We start from the raw sequence: 21,299 nt of genomic DNA on the forward strand, positions 1-21,299 counted from the left end.
ACATGACACTTATTTCTTACTTTTCTCTTTCACTGGCTAGAATCTCCTGTATAATGTTGGTTAGAATTGGTAAGAACAGATATTCTTGCTTTGTCCGTGATTTTAGATTAGAACTCATTCCATCTTTTACCATTGAGTATAAAGCTAGTTTAGGTTTGTCATAGATGCCATTCATCAGTTGAGAAAATTCTCTGCTCCTAGTTTGTTGAGAGTTTTTATGGTGAATAGATGTGGAATTTTGTCAAATGGTTTTGTTTGCATTTTTCATGTGTTTTTTATCTCTTGAGATGATCATGTAGTTGTTCTCTTTTATTCTGTTAACATGGTGAGTTGTGTTGATGAAGTTTTAAATGTTGAATAAGCTTTGCATTCCTGGGATAAACTCTATTTGTTTACAATATGTTATTCCTTTTAAAAATCTCAAGGCGTCTCTCGTGGAGGCAGCTAGCTTGAGGCTGGGGAGTGCTGAGCTGCGTGTCATGCCCTGTGCTTGCCCATACTAGTGAACAATACATTCAGGATGGCTAAACGTGACCCCAAGAAACCAAAGGGCAAGATGTCTGCTTATGCCTTCTTTGTGCAGATGTGCAGAGAAGAACATAAGAAGAAAACCCCAGAGGTCCCTGTCAATTTTCCAGAATTTTCCAGGAAGTGCCCTGAGAAGCGGAAGATAATGTCTGGGAAAGAGAAGTCTAAATTTGATGAAATGGCAAAGGTGGATAAAGTGTGCTATGATTGGGAAATGAAGGATTACGGACCAGCTAAGGGAGGCATTAGGATCCTTTTTCTTGCCTCCCTTAGTTGGTCCCTAATCCTTCGTTTGGATCCCACCGTCTGGATTCTTCCTTCTCTGTTCCGAATTCTGCCCCAATATCAAATCCACAAACCCTGGTATCTCTATTGGAAATGTCGCAAAAAGACTGGGTGAGATGTGAATTAACACGTAACGGTGAAAAGCCGCCTTACATCACCAAGGCAGCAAAGCTGAAGAAGTACGAGAAAGATGTTGCTGACTAAAAGAAAGTTTGATGGTGCAAAGGGCCCTGCTAAAGTTGCCTGGAAAAAGGTGGAAGAGGAAGACAAAGATGACGAGTAGGAAGAAGAGGATGAGAAGGATGAATTTTAAAAACCATTTATCTGTCTCCTTGTGAATACGTTAGAGTAGGGGAGCACCTTAATTAACACATCAAGTGTCTGTTGCCTTCATTAGGTTTAATTACAAAATTTGATCACGATCAGATTGTAGTCTCTCAAAGTGCCCTAGAAATTGTCAGTGGTTTACATGAAATGGTCATCGGTGTCCAGAGCACCCTGAAGCTGTATCAAAATTGTACATATTTCCAAACATTTTTAAAATGAAAAAATAATCTTGTGTTCTCCTCACTCTGCGCACTTTGCTGTTGGTGTGACAAGGCATTTAAAGATGTTTCTCCGCCGCCCTTTTTTTTTTAACTTGTAAAATGGTGTTAACATATAGTTATTGGCTAGAAATCCTGAGTTATCAACCGTATATATCTCTAGTTTGTAAAAAGAACAAAACAATTGAGACAAACTCTTGACACTCCTTGCTTGGCATTGAGGCTGTAGGGGAAGATGCCTTTTGGAGGGGTCATAGCTCATGCACTGTGAGGTTGGACCTGGTGACTGCAGCAGGCATCCATTTAACTTCAGGTTGTCATGTTTCTGTATATAATGACATAGCATTCTGCCTCCATTCTTAGCTGTAGACAAAGGTGGGTCAGCTGGCATGAGAAGTGTTTGTTTGTTTGTTTTAGTTAAGTGTGATAGTTTTTAAACTGTTTCTTAAACAAACTGTAGAATTCTTCAGTGTCAGCAAAGGGAAGAGCCACTGCATCAATGAAAGTTCAAAAGCCTTCTGTACTTAAACACGGTTTGCAATGTTGTTTTTTTTTTTTTTTTGTACGCTTAGAATGCTGAAAAGCTTTTGAAGTTAAATAAACAATATCACAATTTTAAAAATAAAAATAAAATTGGGAGACTCTGCTAATATTTTGTTAGAGATTTTTATGTTATATTCATGAGGGACATTAGTTTTTAGTTTTCTTTTCTTACAATATCTTGGTCTGGTTTTGGTATCAGGATGATATTATCTTCGTTAAACAAATTGGGAAATGTTACCTCCTCTATTTTATGAAAATATTTATGTGAAATTTGTATTATTTCTTTCTGAAATGTTGTAAGGAATTCATCAGTGATGCCATCTAGACCTGGAGTTTTCTTTGTAGGAAGGGGTTTATTTACAAATTCAATTTCTTTAATAAGTGTATGGCACTCCAGATTTTTAACTTCTTTTCCAGTTTCAGCAAATCATATTTTTCAAATAATTTGTCTATTTTATCTAAGTTGTCAAATTTATTGGCATAAAGTTCTTCATAATATTCTGTTTTATTTATGCTGTCTTTCATTCTTTTTTTTTTTTTTTTTTGAGACGGAGTCTCGCTCTGTCGCCCAGGCTGGAGTGTAGTGGCATGATCTCGGCTCACTGCAAGCTCTGCCCCACCGGGTTCACGCCATTTTCCTGCCTCAGCCTCCTGAGTAGCTGGGACTACAGGCGCCTGCCACCACGGCCGGCTAATATTTTTTTGTATTTTTAGTAGAGACAGGGTTTCACCGTGTTAGCCAGGATGGTCTCGATCTCCTGACCTCGTGATCCACCCGCCTCAGCCTCCCAAAGTGCTGGGATTACAGGCGTGAGCCACCGCGCCCAGCCTGTCTTTCATTCTTAATATTAGTTATTTGTGTTTTCTCTCTTTTCTTCCTGATCAGTCTAGCTAATGGTTTATCAATTTTATTATTTTTTTAAAAAACCCTAGAATTAAAAAAATTGATATTCTTACTGTTTTTGTCCATTTTCACTGGTTTCCACTCTGATCTTTATTATTGCCTTCTTTCTATTTTGGACTTAATTTGATCTTTATTTTTTAGCTGCTTAAGGTGGAAGCTTAGATAATTGATTTTAGACATTTTTTCCTTTCTAATATAAACATTTAAAGCTGTTAATTTTTCCCTATGTACTGCTCTAGCTGCCTTGCACAAATGGTATGTTGTGTGTTTATTTTCATCTACTTCAAAATATTTCCTTCATGATTTCTTCTTTGACCCGTACTGTACAGGGAAAAACTCTCTCCAACTGAGTTTCCCTCTGCTCTCACATCACACCACCACAACAATCAATACAAAGGAAGATTTCTTGACCAAATGTGTGGGGCTTTCCCCCACACACTAAGCCACAGACACCAGCTGGGTGTCCAATTCAATTCCAACACAATCCACCTGGAGACAGTGTCAGAGCCCACAGGCTGGGGGCTCAGTTCCCAAGACTGTCCCCGACATCTCCTGTTGCAGTCACAAGTCTGGGCCTCCAGAACTTCTGACTGACTGGCTTCAAGTTGGGGTTCCCACTACCCCCTCTTTGGGTTTGATTCATTTCCTGGAGTGGCTCATAGAACTCAAGGAAACACTTACATTTATTGGTTTATTTTAAAGAACATTACAAAGGATACAAACGAAAAGAAGTGTAGGGCAAGGTATGGGAGAAGGGGCGTGGAGCTTCCATGCCCTCCCTGGTCACACCACCCTCTGGCAACCTCCACATGATAGGCTATTTGGAACCTCTCTGAACCCTATCCTCTTGGGATTTTGTGGAGGCTTTATTACATAGACATGATTGATTAAACCATTGGCCATTGGTAATCAGCTTGACCTGCAACTCCTTTCCCCTCCCTGTAGGTTTGGGGGGTGAAGCTGAAAGTCCCAACTCTCTAATCCTGCCTTGGTCTTTCCAGTGACCAGCCCCACCGTTGAATCTATCAGACAAAACACACACACAAAAGACAGCACTTTGGAGATCCCAAGGATTTTAGGAGTCCTGAGCCAGGAATCAGGGACGAAAACCAAAACATATGTATGCCCTCCCTGGAGCCTCCCTTTAATCATCTTGGTTTCCATTGCCACCACAGACCACCTCCTGGTTTTGACTACAGATCCCTTACATCAAAAGAATATACAGAATCATTAATAATTAGTCCAGTCCATCATATTGTACAAATGTCCTAGGGTGAGGCCACTCAGGTTTGCAGTCTTCCTTTCAATCTTGTCAGGTTCCCAAAACAGGAGTGGTCCCGACAAATATACAGCTTCACCCTTTCAGGCATATGGAATAATTGAGCAAAGAGACAGTATCATCTATTGCTCTGAGACTTTTGAGTTGTTCATGTAATATTGAGCTTCCCTCAATTAATAACTCATTTATTTATTCATTTACACTCATCTACTATTTCTCCTGCTCTCCATTAATATCCAAATTTTTCACCTTGGGACAGGACATTAGAATTGCCACTGTGCTGGTCTAGATTGCAGGCAGCAGCACTAGTCTGGCGAGTGCCTCCCACTCAGCCTGTTCCCCTTCACATAGGGTAGGGTTATATAGATTCCAAACTAGTGAGCCATTTTCACCACCAGGCATTATGGCTGTATTTATCCTTGGTCCCAGTTTTGCCAGAGGGTGAACGCGCAAGCCACCTGCATCAGGCCCTTAGGAATTCTGAGAGGAGAAAAAAATTTTCTTGAGGTGATTTGGGGAAGAAAAAAAAAATTATAGCCATTATACCAATACACTCCTCCCCTGGCAAGAGGTGCATACTCATACCAGTGTCCTCCCCACCTCCCCTTCCCCAGATCAACCAGAAAAACCTAGAAAAAATCTAGTGGGGATACTATAGTCCCACTCATGCTGAGTGTGAGCACAAAATTGTGAAGGTGTGCAAGCCAGCCCTGCAAGCTTTTGTTTCTCCCTGCTTTAGGCAACCAATGTTTCAATTGCCTGTTCTCCTCTATCAAACTATTACATGAGGGAGGATATCTCTCTGCCCATTGTTGGACATTATGGGCTGTATGTGTTCCTTGGTCTGAAGAAATGGCAGTCAGCCATCCAAATTTATGCAATATCTTCTGTTCTGTTCTGTTTTTTTGTTTTTTTTTAATTTTTATGGCACTCTGAGCATTTCCATTTCCCACCAGGCATGCAAAAACCCAGTCCAGAGTCAGTGTCTATTCTTGTCAAGACCCATTTGCAGCCTCCAGGCCTCCCAGCACCAGCCTCCCTTGCCAGCTGTGTTCAGGGCCTTTTCACCAGGGAATCTGCCGCATAGCCATCAGCAGTCTCTGTCTCCTTTTATGACAAACGGAACAGTTCTTACTGCCATTATGTGCCTGAGAGGGTGCAAAAGAAACTGTCTTGACTCAACCCATCTCTCCACTGCTGCAGTACCCACTATCCTATATCAATTAATTTCATGGACCCATGTGGCTACCTCCAGGGAGGACACAGGGATATCTGCTTGGGCCCTGGCAATTGTACTTGTTTCCATTTAGCAGGTCCAAATAATATTGCTCGAAGGACAGGTTTACATGCTTTCTGTTTTACAGTATGAGGTAGAGGAAACCAATGTGTGTGTGTGTGTGTGTGTGTCTCACAATACCACACATGGGTTACTAAGAAAAGTTTTAAAAATTTCCAAATATTTGGGGATTTTATTCCTAAATATCTTCTTGTTCTTGATTTCTAATGTAATTATGAGTGGGCAGAGAATATATAATTCAATCTTTATTTATTGAGACTTATTTTACGGCCCAGAATATGATCTATTTTGGCAAATGTTTTATGTGCGCTTGAGAAAAATGCGTGTGCTGCTGTTTTGGGATGGGGTGTTCTATAAATGTCAGTGAGATCAAGTTGATTGATAGTATTGTTCAAATCTTCTACGTACTAGCTGGTTTTCTTTCTACTCATTAATAAGAGAGAAATATTGAAGTATCTAAATACAATTATAGATAAAGTATATTTCTCTTGTCAGTTATCTTTTGTTCAATGTATTTTGAAGTTTGTTTGTTAACCCTAGATGTTAAGCATCTAGGATTGTTATGTTCTCTTGGCATATTCACCCTTTTATTATTATGAAATGTTCCTTTATATCTTGGTAATATTCTTTGATCTGAAGTCTACTTCATCTAATATTAATATAGCTATCTTAGCTTTCTTATAATTAGTGCTCACATGGTATATCTTTTTTTTTTTTTTTTTTTTTTGAGACCGAGTCTCGCTCTGTTGCCAGGCTGGAGTGCAGTGGCATGATCTCGGCTCACTGCAACCTCTGCCTCCCGGCTTCAAGCAATTCTCCTACCTCAACCTCCCAAGTAGCTGGGACTACAGGCAAGCCCCACCAGCATGCCTTTTTGTAATTTTTTTTTTTTTTTTTTTTGTATTTTTAAGTAGAGACGGGGTTTCAACATGTTGGCCAGGATGGTCTCGATCTCTTCATCTCGTGATCCACCCGCCTCAGCCTCCCAAAGTGCTGGGATTACAGGCATGAGCCACCACGCCCACCATGGTATATCTTTTTCTATAACTTTTTTTATCTTTAATTTTCCTGTGTCTACAATTAAAGTGGGGTTCCTATAGACAGCATATGTTAATACTTCAGTCTTCTTTAAAATCTAGTTGACTTTTTTATTTTTAGTGGTTACATAAGGATTCACAATGTATCTTTAACTTATCACACTCTACCCTTAAATAATATAATACCACTTTAGGATGTCATACAGAAACTTACAACAATATTATTTAATTCTTTGATCTTTTGTACTGTTGTTAGTATACATTTTATTTCTGTTATAAATCCCACAACGTTATTATTTTTCTTTGAATAACCAGTTATGTTTTAAATAAATTTTAAAATAAAAAAACTTTCATATTTGCCCACTTATTTATTATTTCTGGTGTTTTTCATTCCTTTGTATAGATCCAAGTTTCCATTAGTATAATTTTTCTTCCACCTGAAAAACTTCTATTTATATTTATTAAAAATTTCTGTTTATAGTTAAAAAGTATAAATATAAAGTAAAAGCAATTTTTGTTGTAGAGCAGATTTGTTGACAATGAATTCTCTCAGCTGTGTTTGAAAAGATCTTTACTTCATCTTTGGTTGTGAAAGATATTTTTACTTCCTATTGATTTGTTTTCCTTTCAGAATTTTTTTTTTTTTTTTTTTTTTTTTTGAGACAGAGTCTCACTCTGTCACCCAGGCTGGAATGCAGTGGCATAATCTCGGCTTACTGCAACCTCTGCCTCCCAGGTTCAAGTGATTCTCCTGCCTCAGCCTCCTGAGTAGCTGGGACTACAGGCACGTGCCACCATGCCTGGCTAATTTTTGTATATTTTAGTAGAGACGAGGTTTCACCATATTGACCAAGCTGGTCTCAAACTCCTGACCTCATTTCTTTCAGAATTTTTAAAGTGTCATTTCATTGTCTTCTGGCTTACACTTTTTTCTAATGATAAATCATGGAAATTCTCATTTTGTTTTTTATGTGTTATTTGTCTTTTAAAAATCTGTCTGCTTTTACGATTTTCTCCTTATCCTTGGTTTTCAGCAATACGCTGTCATGTAGTTTTATTTGTGCATACCTTTCTTGGGAGTAAGTGAGTTTACTAAATCTGTGGTTTTAGAAATGTTATCAAATTTGGAAGAATTTCAGGTATTATTTCATCAAGTATTTTTCTGACCTTTACTTCTTCACACATATCTTCAACTACTTGATATGTTTCCGTAGTTAATAGGCTCTGTTAATTTATTTTAGTCTTTTTTTTCTTTTGGATGTGTCATTTTGGAGGGTTTTTATTGTTATGTCTTCAAATTCAGTTGCCTTTTCTTCTGCAGTGTTTAATTAGCTGGTAATTTCATCCAATAAAGTTTTAATTTAATACCTCTTTTTTTATCCCTATAGTTTTTATTTGTTCTTTTTTATAGCTCCCATTTCTTTTCGCATTATGTCTGTTTACATGAGCATATTTGTAATAGTTGTTTTAATATCCTTTTTTGTTAACTCGAAAGTCTTTGTCATTCTGGGTATGTTTTTATTGACTGATGTTTCCCCTAAGTATGGGTCACGTTTTCGTGCATTTTTGTATGTCTAGTAATTTTTACTGGATGCTAGGCATTGTCTCAGTTACCTTTTTGAGTGGATGACTTCTGTTTCTTGTAAAGAATATTAAATTTTATTGTGGCATGCACTTAGGGAACTTAGAATCAGCTCATTTTTTTCAAAGTTTGTGTTAAGTTTTTCTAAGGCAGGTCTAGAGTAGCCTTTATTTTAGGTCTCTTTTATTTAGTTTTACTACCAAGATACAACTCTTCCAGGATCTCCACTGAGTTCCCTGGGTGTTAAATGAGATCTCTTCCCTTTGGCTGGATCTCTACTATCTCATAGCCTGGGTAAGCTCTAGGAATTGTTCAGCATACAGATTCTCAGTACTTCTTTGAATAGCTTTGTGGAGTTTTACCCTAAGCATTCACAGCTTAGTTTTCAGCAATAGATTCAAGGAGATCCCTATGCAGATTCTAGGCTCGTTCTCCGCATAGTTCTCTCTGTTCCAGTGCTCTGCCCCATAAATTCCAGCTGATTTAGCCACCCTTAACCCTGATCTCTGCTTGCTTAACTTGGCAAGACTGCAGTGTTATGCTTGTGTTCCTGCCCCTGCACCACTGTCTGGAAAAGTGACTCTTGGCAGAAAGCCAGGGAAATTGTAGGGCTTGCTTGTTTGTTTCATGACTCTCATTGATCATAGTTCTGCACTTCTTGTTGTCTAGGATTTGGAAATAGCTGTTTCATAAATTTGTCCAACTTCCTTATTGTTTTCAGTGGGAGGACAACTCTGGTACTAGTTACTCTGTCATAACTATAAGATAGTGATGAGCTTTTAAAAAGACCACATTCACAGCAGTGGTGACTATAAGCTTTTTTTTATACAGCCTCACATGAAGGAGCTTTGGGAACTGAAAAGGACTATGGAGAATCAGAGATCTTGAGATTTGACAGTGGTAGCAGAAGTCCAAGATGCCAGAGAAGATAGCTTAGCAGAAAATCTGACAGCCAGGCTAGAACAATCAGGATTTCTGATGTGTAGGCTTGGAATAGAATAGATTTCAGTATTTTCTATCTAAAAATTATTTGCCTCTTATTGAAGCAGAGGACCCAATATGAGATAGACAAGGGACTCTTCTTCTGATAATTGGATTGCAACCTTGGCTACATACTCGAATCATCGAGGGAGCTTTTACAAATCCTGGTTCTCAAGTTGTACTGAAAAAATAAATCAGTCTGTGGGATAAGTCTAGGCATGTGTATCCTTTAAAGCTCCTTGGGTAATTTCAGTGTGCTGCCAAAGCTGGGGACCACTGCTCTAAGGTGCTCCACTGCCAGCATGGAGGGTTAGGGTTAGAGTTAGTATTAGGGTTTCACTCTGGGGAGCTCTATTAGGTGTTCTGCATATCTTATCTCTTTACTATCCCCTTCCTTTCCTTTCCTGAACATTTTCTCAGCTGCTCTTGTTCTACTCAGAAGAAGACCCAGGTGATGAGACAGTGGGGAAGGCCAGGCAGGAGGTGTTGCAGTTGGGAGGAGGGAAGTGTGGACCCAGAAGGGGGTACAGGAAAGAACCCATGAAGGGACCCAGGAAGGAGGAGGCAGAGAGCAGATGCTGTAGAAGCCAGGGTGTGTGGGGGTCCCCATTTCCCCTTCCCTTCTTTCTGCTGTCACACTTCCTTCCCCTGCTCCAGGCCCAAACAAGTCTGGAGCTAGCCAGCTCAGTTGGTGACTGTCCAAGATCTTCTGCCCACACTTTCTGGCCACAATCCTCCTTCGGGGTGATGAAAAGGCCCTGGAAGTCCCTTGCTATTTACTGAGGAAGTGTGGGCTTCTCTCCTGGGAACAGAAGCTGTAGACTTTCTGTGATGGGAAGTGCTATGGGTCAGAGCTCGTGCCCTGCCACTGACTTGCAGAATGACCCTGGATCAGTTGCTTCTCCTCTCTGCACCTCAGTTTCCCCACTTCTAAAGTTAGAAGATCCAACTGCATGGTTTCCTTGATCCTCCATCTCTGTTTGAATGTGTGCAGGCAGCCTGTATTCCTTTGGGAAGGCTCCAGAAGTTGACTTTAAGGACCCTTTTCTCTCCAGAGGTGTGTGAGGTATGGTGAGTGTTGGCTCTGGCCTCCGCTCCTGGAGTGTGCCCAACTCTGAGGGACAGGCTGGAAATAAAGATGGTTTTAGTAGCTGAGAAGACAGCAGGTGGATTGTTGGATGTGTAATGGATCATTAAGTGAAACTGGACCTTAGCATGGCCTTTTCTTTTCCTTTAAAGCTGAGAAAAATGACATTTCAAAAGGGTCACGTTGGGGGCAGACAACATGTTTGTTTTGAAAAGGACCACTCAGCACTCCCACTGATGATGTGGGAAAGGAAATACCTGCTCTCTGGGCTGAGGGTGTGTCATGGAGATTCCTGGAGATTGGGTGGGGTGAGGGTAGACAGCCAGATGGAGGGTGTGGGGAGAGGGCCCTGTCCTTGGAGGATGTCTGGGAGCTGGGTGGAAGCCAGTGCAACAGGGATTCTCAAGACAAGCTTGGGCCTGGGGCTGTCTCAGGATGTGCTTGGAGCAGCAGTGCAGGAGGGATTTCTGAGCATGGAAGAAGGGGACAAAGCGGGAGCCAGGTCCCCAACCTAGGCCACGCAGCAATGCTCTGGTGGGGCTTAGCCACAGCCGGCAGCAGAGATACCCTCACAAGGACGTTGGGCAGAAGGGGCGGCAGTGGTGGGGCCAACGTGAGCAGGGAGACTGGAAAGCATGTCTGCGACCTTGCTTCAGAGCCCATGTGGGACGGCACCTGGGAACCCCCAGAAACATCTGGAGAGCAGACTATCAGAGAGCCCAGAGTCTCTGCATTGGGAAGGCAGAGACTCACAGTGCTTGGCCCACAGCTCACTGAGGCACCACACAGAACAAGGCAAAGGCTGATTACGAGAGCAAAATATGTAGCGCCCAGCGTCCGCAGGTGTGTTTACAGAACTGCTGCTGTGATTATCATCATTGTTAATGAGCTGTCATAGGAATGTTTTCATGAACTGTGGCCCAATTTACATCGAACTTTTTGTTGACTTCTGCTTGGTTACCAGAGTGCCACTGTCCAGGCCTTTCCCTAACATTTGTGGGGCCTACATCAAGAATGCAAATAGAGGCCCACATACTTTAACATCATAAATTCAGCCCACAACCAACTTTAGGAGTAATGTGAATTATTTAATTTGAAAATCTTCCTCATACCATATACAACTGTTATGAACACAGCACTATATAATGAGAGCCTCTGGAGGCACACACTGGAACATGAAGAGAAGTTAGGAAACGAGTGCTCAGCGTGACTGGGAAAGTACATTCTGTTAATGTCATGCCAGGTCACCTATTGCATTCATGCTGACAAGAAGGACTGGGCAAGTTAATTGGTCTTTTCTTGATCTAAGCACTTCCAACTCCAACTACACACACTGCTCCTCTCCAATGCTACACCTTCACAGCATTCAGACAGTTGGCTTTGTTTTGAGGACACAGAGCAAAAGCTCCAGAGATAAGTTTTCCTGGCCCATAACTGGTGCTAATTGAGAAAATGAATGTAAGGTTTTGTGTTTATAATATGTGGGGTGCTTGAAAGCATGGGGCCCTTCTTGCTGAGTCAGCATTGTTTTATTTCATCTAATTTTAGCTTTGGACCTTAGAAATAGATATTTTAGTTGAGTGTACTCCTCAGTGCATGACACAATATAATCTTCGGTGTGTCCAAGGGCCTCTTAACATCAGACATAAACTTCAGGTTGAGTTTTTCAAGAGATGAAGGGAACTATCACGTTAGGCTAAATGAATTGCTAAGATGATGATTCTCCTCTATTTTGAGAAATACAACTTAAAATGAATTTAAGATAGTTCAGCTTAACTCTTGAATTTTTGGTCAAAAACAATTTTGAGGTTTTTCCTCAATATCAGTTAATAACCTATCAAGGATCAGAAGGACCAACGCCATTGTGCATAAATAAATATTTATAGAGGTGGATGTTTGGATTTCATGAGAGGAGGATACAGGGAAGCAAAGAAGAGGTGCCAAGCTTGCAGGCTGGCTGCCTATATGTGAGAAACAGGTGGTACAGCTTGTCTTATGTCCCCATCACTGGCTTATCCACTGTGGTCTTCCCCAGCAGTCAGCCACTTCTCTTCCTCCTGGCCAAGATTCTCTGAGTTAGGCTTGCTGGCCTTCCAATCTCTGTGTTTCCTGCCCGCTGCTGTCCATTCAGCTGGCACTGCTGGAGCCTCAACAATGTTTCTGGTGTCTTTTCCAACCTCAGGGGCCTGCCTGTGCTCTGTTGTGCCTATGTCTTTATCTCACCCCTACTGTACCCCCTGGAGCCAAAGGCTGTGCTTATAGAGACCCTCACCTTGGTTATCAATCGTGGAATGGAACACTGGGAATGAACACACCCGCGTAAGCCTGCCATGTTGGCAGCCAGTGGAAGGTGCCACTCAGTTCTCCCTCTGAGGGAACCTTTGGATGAGAGTGTAGTGAGCTGACGGCCACCAGCTGCAGCACCTTCAGGGTCTGTTGCTGTGTTTGAGCAGAGGCCACACTCTCCTGGGCAGCAATGGCCAATGACTGTGCACAGCAGAGGCACTAGGGCCTTGACAATTTCTGTGCAAGGCAGGATTTCTCTAATGGGTGATCTTGGTTCTAGAGCTCCCTCTTGGGCTGGCTGAGATTTTCCAGGGGCTGTACTGCTCTGAGGCTCTCCGTACCCACACACACCTCCGTCCTTCCCCATCTCCTTTTGCAAGGATCAGGACTGCATTGCAGTTTGAAGGCTCTTCCTGCCTCCTCCTGCTCCTTCTTCCCTTTCAATCTTCACAGTTATTTCCCCTAATAAATCTCTTTGCATTTCTAACTCCATCCTGCCATCTGCTTCCCGGAGGACCTGAATTGACCCGACTTGTGAGGCAGTCTGTGTTAGAAGAGCCATGTGTGGCTTTCCAATTGCTGGCAGAGAGGGAAAGAGTGGTTTGAGGGTAGGGTGGATCAGCAGTGGCCCGTCCAGAGCCACTTTCCTGTAAGAGCACTGCTTGAGCAGGAAGTGAAATGGGGCAAAGTGTAATGGGGCCCCTTGCTTGCTATATTCCCCTAGGTCTACCCCCTTTTCTGTAAAGAATATAGAGAGCCTGGGATCAAGGTCTGGTATTCATCTCCTCCTTTGGCCATTATTCACCCCCAAGCTCCACTGCTTTTACCGGATCTTGCAACAGATGGAGTGCAACTGGGGAAGACACTGGCAGTGAGGCCCTATTTTCATTTGGCTAACTTTCCCACACTAAATTCATATCTGTTGCTACTTATTTGTGCAAATATCTTGTCAATGTCCATCTTCACCCTCAGAATATAAGCCCCATGATTAGGGGAACCCTGACTGACCTATTCAGAGTTGATTCCCTAGAACCAAAAGGGTGTCTAAAACGTAACAGGTACTCAAAAATATTGCTTGATGAATAAATGAGTGGGTGAATGCAGGGTAGACCATATTCTTATTCTTCCAGCAGCTATAAAAACAAACCAAGAATTATATTTTGGTTTATCCCAACAGTTGGGATGCTGATTATGCCAACAGTTGAGTATTCTAGCCAAAAAATATATGTCCCACATATATTTTTGTAAATGTAATGGGCACATTCCCTGTGGTTCCTGTTTTAGAGCTGTCATCTTGTCTTCAAGATCGTTTTCTATTTTCCCCATGTGAAAACTGTTTCCAATCCCCTGCACCCAGACTTCCCCAAGAGGCTAAAGCCAGCTCTATCTGTGTTGGGTAACTTATTTAGGGTGTCTGAGATTATTCCTAACTCCAGGAAAGCCTGTGAGATGACATTCCAAAGAGCACTCCCCCACTGTCTTCTTTCATATGAATAATTACAGGCTCTTCTTCCCAAGGTTCTGAAAAAACTTCCCCATGGGCCAGAGTCCCTTGGAAAGTGGTCCAAGCCCAGTGTCAGTGAGGTACAGTCGCACATAAAAACCATCCTCTATCACTTTTCACAGGCACGGGGCAAGCCCACAAGTAACCAATTTGTCAATACTGAGAAGAAAAACAATGGTCAAACTCAAGAGTTAAGTCCATTCAAGACTTGCTGGGTGATATGGTTTAGGTTTATGTACCCACCCAAATCTCAAGTTGAATAGAATCCCCAGTATTGGAGGACGGACCTGGTGGGAGGTGTTTGGATCATGGGGCGGATTTCCCCCTTGCTGTTCTCATTACAGTGAGTGAGTTCTCACGAGATCTCATTGTTTGAAAGTGTGTAGCACTTCCCACTTCACTCTCTCTCTTTTGCCAGCCATGTGAAGATGTGCTTGCTTCCCTTTTGCCTTCTGCCATGATTGTAAGTTTCCTGAGGCCTCCCCAGAAGCAGAAGCCTGTACAGCCCACAGAACCTTAGGCTAATTAAACTTTTCTTTATAAATTACTTGGTCTCAGATATGTCTTTATAGTAGTGCAAGAAGGCACTAACACACTGGGCTTTCACAGAGTGGGGGAGGGAGGACTTTTCTACTCTTATATCTTCACCAAGGAACAAAACAGAAACTGTTTGCTGAAAAGGCAGTAAGCTGGGATGGTTGTTGCTGAGCCATGGCTCCTTTGAAAAATAGGGTTAGTTGGCTCATGCGGAATGTATTATATGTGCTCACAGAGGGGGCCGGGCTCTGGATAACGTCCTGTGTTTCTTCCCTCCTGGTTACCTCAGGACACTGAGACAACTAAAGGGCAAGTTACTTTAACTTGCCAGGGATGAGTCCTTTCAACAAAAGAATCTCTCTATCTGAGTCTCACTCACTTGTGTACTCTGTCTGTCTTCCAGAAAACATTATATAGAAGGAAAGTTCTCCAAGATCAATACAGGAAATAGTATATTCATTCAACAAACATTCATGACATGTGTTCCATGTGCCAGGAATTGCTCTAAGAGCTGAGGATGCAGCAGTAAAAAAACACATGACCCCTGTTCTTGTAGAGCTTGTGCTTTAATGTAGAGGAAAGACAAGGAAATAAACTAGCAGCAAATAAAAGGAAAAAGCAATTTCTGATAGTAATGAGTTCCAGGAAGACAATAAGAGAAGATAACGTGATGGAGAGGATGGGTTCTCTTTGGCTAGAGACATGGGTTAGTGAGGGGTTTGCTAATTTGGATTGGTAGTCAGGAAGTAGTGCAAGAAGGCACTAACTTCTTGCACTTCTTCACCAAACAGGTGCCATTTGAGCGAATACCTGAACAACCCCAAAAAGCTAGCCACACAAAGACGTAGGGGTAGCATTCTCCCGGTAGAAGGAAGAGCAAGAGCTGAGGTAGGAATGAACTACACGTGTTTGAGGAGTCAAAGGAAGTTCCAAGTCATTGAAGTGCAATGGACTTGGGGAGAGGACAGGACAGAGAAGTAGAAGGGGCCAGATTACATGATGATAACCAAACTCACGAACTAATGAAAACATCATCAGTTCTATGCCTCTCTCAATCTCTAGGCACTTAACACCAGGGGCCTGTTTATGTAGAAATTGCTGATTGACTATAGGCTGTGGGATCTGAGACAGTGTTGGTCACTTCCACAATCACACATATATGCAGGTGTATCTAGAATTCTTCATTGCTGCCAAGCTTCTGGCTGGTCCCTTCCATAATATTTCATTATCATGGTGGCTGAGTGGTTTGGCAGACTTGGCATTCCACCACAGCTACAGAATCCCCATTTAAACAGTTCATGTTATGTGAGAGAGAAGTGTTTAGGCTTTTTCTCTTCCCAGTGATGTCTCTGACTTCCACGTTAACTCTCTTGCTAAACAGCAGGGGGCTATAGATCAAGTCTGATTCAAAAAACTACACCAAAACTTCTCATTGGTTAAACCAGGGTTTTGCAGAGTTTTGTAGCACCTCCACTTATTTTCCCCAGTGATGTTTTTCTTCTCCTACTTTTTGTTAACTGTTTGTGTCAAAAGAGTCATTTGAAATTCATGCTTCCCACCCAGTGAATGAATCTCAGTGCCAATGTCCTTGTCAGGTGGTTGTCCATCCTTGGCTGGGGAGTCCATCTCCTTCTGAAGAAGGTGGTTCCTTTGTTGGACAACTTTAGTTATTAGAAAACTCATCTACCTATTGAGTTTATCTTCCAGTAACATTCGTTAGCATGATATTTGAGGGGAGTTAGCTTGTAGTCTTAGAGTCTTCTCTTCCCCAGAATAACATCACCTCAGCTGTTCTCTCTGGTGAACTTTCCAGATCCTTAGAAGCCCTCAGATACACTTACATCCCTTAGGATTTTTCATTAAGAAATGACTGAAAATCCAAATCAAATTGGTTTAAGTCAACAGGGGAACTTAAGGGCTCATCTAACTGAAAAGTCCATGTGCCAGGACAGTCAGAGTTCAGAGGCTGGTTCTCCCAGTCTTTGGATCAGCCTTCCCTTGTGTTGGGTTCATTCTAGCCTCCCACTTGGTTGTCCCCAGAGCACGAGGCTCACATCAGAGTTTAAACGCGATGCTCTGATTGGCCAGTCCAGACTACGTTCCCGTGGTAGAGCAGGAGGAAGGGAACAACTGCTTCAGGAACAGAGTGGTACTGAGCATGAAGGAGAGGGGGTCCCCTGGAGGAGAAATGGGGTATAGCTAGCTGGAGATAAAAGTGAATAGACACCCTGGGGATAAAACAACAGCACTTTAACTGAGCCACAGATTTAAAAGTAACCAATATTTCCCACTTCGGCAGCTTGGGTACAATTAAGATCATATTTCTTCATGCAGTATTCCAATGGAAGACTTCAAGTCTCCAATCCCAACTCATCTTTTCCTCCTTCCTGGGGTCTACCCTGCTGGGATAAACCAAGAAGTGTCCAAGCTGTTAACTTATGTTTACTGTGTTTCGTCTTTGGTAGAAACAATGTGTGGTGTTTGGGGTGAAAGTAGAACTCAGACCTATTCCAGAAGCCAGAGATCAAGCATCACATCTGATGCTTCTGAGATGTATGAAGTTTCCATGCTGTTGCTGTTGCTGCTTCTGCTGCCACCCTCACCACAGAAGGGTGTCACACCACTGGTCACATTTAAAAACTTGACCAGCTGAGACTGAGCCTCCTGTTTGGGGGCTGCCTATGGCAGCAGCAGGGGTTCCTCTGGTTAGGATGGAGGTGGATTTTCCACTCCTCTCCTTCCCCACATCCTGGTGCAATTCAGCCAATGGTGTCCTTAACAAAGTACGGCCATATCTGGCTTCCAAGCATGTGCATAAACAAGTCTTTAATGTTTGAAGGCTTTTAAGGATGATGAAGAATTACTACTCTTGTACTCTGTTTAAAGATTCATTAATGTTCCAAATTTATCAAATAATTAGCATTCCACTAACTTTAAATATTTCTCAACATGTTCACACAATATTCACACAATTATAAATCGAAACTTCTTTATTTGATTAAAAGCTTCCAATTGATTGCAAATTATTAATCTTCTAGATATTTATCATATTCTATAATTATAAATCCATTATATCAGTTTTTCTTAAAAGCTTCAAATACTTTTAAAAACAACCCAAATATCACAGTGATTATAAAACTAATTATTAAACTTATGTTGAAACCATTTATTAAAGTGCTAGTACCTAGATTTATGTATTTTATCTGCTTGTATCCTTATTCTTTCTTTTATTCTAATTTGTCATTTAAGTTCTTTTCCTAGGATTTCCACCCCCAAAGGAAATAAACAATCGATCATTTAGAGTAGCCAAGATTGTGGGATGTGAGCTGTAAATTCTTGAGCAGGACCAGGAACTTGTACCTTAAATCCCAGTCTCTGGGGGTCAGGCTGAGGCTGAAGCCCTTTGATAAGTTAGCTTAATTTTTAGTTCCCTGGAATTGGTGTAGATTTTAATTTTCAGAAGGGAGGTGTCTTTCCAGAAATGATTGACCCCTAAGGTTTGCATACTGGCTTCCTGACCTTCTGCCCTGCCACTGTGATTCTTGGGCTTGGTTAGGATCCCTGCAGGTGTAACTTTATGAGTAGCTTGAGGTCGAGTCGGGCCAGTCAGCGTCATCTTCGGGACATTTGATTCCTTTGTTATCTTGGAACCCACACTTGACTTCTTTGTAACTGGTTACTGTGAGTGACCACCCTGGCTGGCCAATTTTGGGTCTCTTCCCACGAGTCTTTGTCTGTGGCCTCTGGTCCCAGTCAGTGGGTCTTGTTCTTGGAACAGCAACTTACTTTTCCGGCTTTCCTTGGCTTAGTCACAATTTCTGTTTTTTAAAAAAATTTACACTTGAAGAACTTATTTTTACTTTATAAATATCTGTTTAACAGAAGAAATAAAATAACCCTATGTATGTGTACATAGGTGTGTGGATATGTGTATGTGTGTATATAGGTATACACACAAAGTCTCTCTCTTTCATATCTATTAAAATTACTTTAAAAATAATCTATTGTATCATATTCATTGTTTTTTTTTTTTTTTTTAAATCTTAACCAGGTCATTTGTAGTCTCGGTATTAACTTTTTCTTGAGTATTATTGTCCTCTGGCTTTTCATAAGCCCGAACTGTTTGAACCAGTTACATTTATGATTCCCCATTTGATGCTCAGAGTCCCAGCTCAGCCTGTGGGCCCTACAAGCCAGCTCCTTGTTCTATCAGCACTGCCTCAAACATCCCAGAAAACATCCTTACCTTCTGGCAACAACTAGAGGATGTTCCAAACCCTCCCCGATTTTTCCTTATTATTAGGGACCAAAATCTAGGCACTCTGAATGCACAGGGAAGTCAGGGGAGAACAAAATCATGTCTGTTGTTTCATTTTTGGAAAAAGAAATTATTTTTTTTTTTAAGGAATGTGTTTGTCCCGGCTTTCCCAGTGTAACACGTCACGATACCTGCTTTTCATGGTTGGTGTTCTCTTTCATAGTCTGGTCTCAGGAGCCACTCCAGCTTTTCCTACCTTCACAAGATATAGCTCCTTCGATTCACTCTGCCAGCCTCTCCACCACCTAGAAAGGCTGGGCCAGGATGTGCTCCAGCACCTCTTATACCATAAACCTCTAACCCTTTTCCTCTTTGGTCATTTAACTCAGCACAACATCCTGGCCAGAGGTCCATCCCTACCTACCTACGCTTGTGGCAGTTTTGTTTTGGGAAGTTCAATATATCTCTCAATTCTTCTTCATTAGAAACCCACCTCATAGAAATGTCATCCTTTATTTATTGTTAGAAAAACAATGTATTTATTGGTGGTAGTTTAGGAAAGTCATTAAGTTACAGTGAAAAAAATAAGAATTAGGCTGGGTGTGGTGGCTCATGTATGTAATCCCAACACTTTGGGAGGCTGAGGCAGGCAAATTGCTTTGGGCTCACGAGTTCGAGACCAGCATGGGCAACATGGCAAAACCCTACCTCTTCTAAAAATACAAAAAAATTAGCCAGCTGTGGTAGTGCACCCCTGTGGTCCCAGCTATGTGGGAGGCTGAGGTGGGAGGATGGTTTGAGCTTGGGAGGTGGAGGTTGCAGTGAGCCGTGATCACGCCACTGCACTCTAGCCTGGGTGATGGAGCCAGACCCAGTCTCAAAATAAATAAATAAATAAAATACTACTACTACTACTACTAAGAAGAATTAACTATGTCTCTAGCTTCTCTTTGCAGACTGCCTGAAGCAAAGGAGGTTTTTAGGAAATTCAGCTTCATACCTGGTGAAATGTTATTTCACAGTGTTAATAGAGGTTACAACTGGGGAATGGCCATGGAAGTGAGAGGAGAAACTTTAATTTTTACTTTTTATACTCATGCATGATTGGAATTTCTAATCCAACACTTACTGCCTTCGTAATCATACATACAATTTTAAGTGCTTCGAATAATAAAAAATAAGTCACCCGTGGTTAACATTGCTAATACTTTTTGCACCTCCTTCTAGTCTTTTTTCTCTCTCAGGCATATATTTCTCTTAGCAACGTTTGAACTATAATCCATATTTAATTTTCCCCCCTACTTTTTATTTTAATTTAACATGATGTAGCAAGCACTTTCTCAGGTTATCAATTATTCTTGGGAAACATAGGACTTATAGTAGTTGCCTGATATTCTATCATGAGGATTGATTAGGTTATCCTCCTACTGTTGGCAAAGAATTGTTTTTAATTTGGGAAGTACATGAAAAATCACCCATTTGAGATTCTCACTTTCCAGATGAGAAAACTGCAGTTCAGTGAAGCTAGTCATTTGTGCAAGCATGGCCAGTCTATCTGAGACTTGCTGGGATGGGATCTGGCACTCCTGAAGCCTGGGCCTCAGCTCTTGCTGCCGTCACAGGCCGCCTCCTGAGCCTCCGCAGGGCACTTCTGGAACCTAACTGTAGGGCACTGCCTACATTCTTTCTAAATTACATTTTGCAATTTGGGACACATTATTCCTGCCTGTCAAGATCACTTTTTATCTTCTGTCATAGAACCATTAGCTAATGAGGGACAGTATAGCCAACATCAGAAATTATGGCTTTTTCCTCTATCAAGATGTGCTTCCTAAATCATCTCTATGCCAAGGAAGGGGAAATACTGTCATAGCTCTGATCAGATAATTCCAATAGTCACCAGCAATTACAGGGAAGGGTGCTAATTAGCAGATCTCAGGCTGTGTTTCTCAGGGATCCCCTGGGTTCTGACATTCTGTAATCAGCATTCCGGCAGGATGCCTGGGCTCTGCCCGACGGGCTAGTGCTCACAGGATGGAAGAGGAATAATTATTGGGTGGGGAAAAGAAGGAGACGAGGGAAATAACATCTGAGGCTGACACTGTGCCCAGCACAGGGTGGCCTGGCAAAGATGACAGAAGCATTACAGGGAGGGGATCCTGCAGGATAGGACTGGTATGGTTTTGGGGAAAGCAAGTAGATCAGAAGAATCTCCCATTTCCTCAAATTAAGGAACACTGTCCCACCCCAAATCTGTATTATTAAACTCTAATCAGACATGAAGGAATTCATGGTGATAGAGAAGATTATTCTTAGAGACCTGAGGCTTATTCTGATTTTTTTCCTTCAAATTTTATGAAACACATTTTATCCAAACTTTAAAAATGAGTCTTTGACATCAGTGTCTGTCATTACTAGAACCAATTCTTGAGTCATCTAGTATAGTTTTTTCCAGACTCTAATGTTTGCTCCCACCTAAGTTATTTGACTTATAACCTCTTCAAAATCTCTCTTTAAAAATATTGTGGCTTGAGTTTATTCTGCATGGACATTTTTCATGTATTGCTTTTCAGAAAATGCTTAATTTATATGAAGCAGGGACCAGGGAATGTGATGGTTTCTATTTATGGTTAATGCTAATCCGTT

General features: G+C 41.6%; 1 pseudogene; it reads left to right on the forward strand.

The window, feature by feature from the left end:
* Nucleotides 1-520: 520 nt before the first annotated feature.
* LOC100448520 (high mobility group protein B3-like) lies at nucleotides 521-1,126 on the forward strand (annotated as a pseudogene).
* The last annotated feature ends 20,173 nt before the right edge of the window (nucleotides 1,127-21,299 follow it).

Source organism: Pongo abelii, chromosome 2, assembly GCF_028885655.2.
Source record: "Pongo abelii isolate AG06213 chromosome 2, NHGRI_mPonAbe1-v2.0_pri, whole genome shotgun sequence".
Taxonomy (NCBI): domain Eukaryota; kingdom Metazoa; phylum Chordata; class Mammalia; order Primates; family Hominidae; genus Pongo; species Pongo abelii.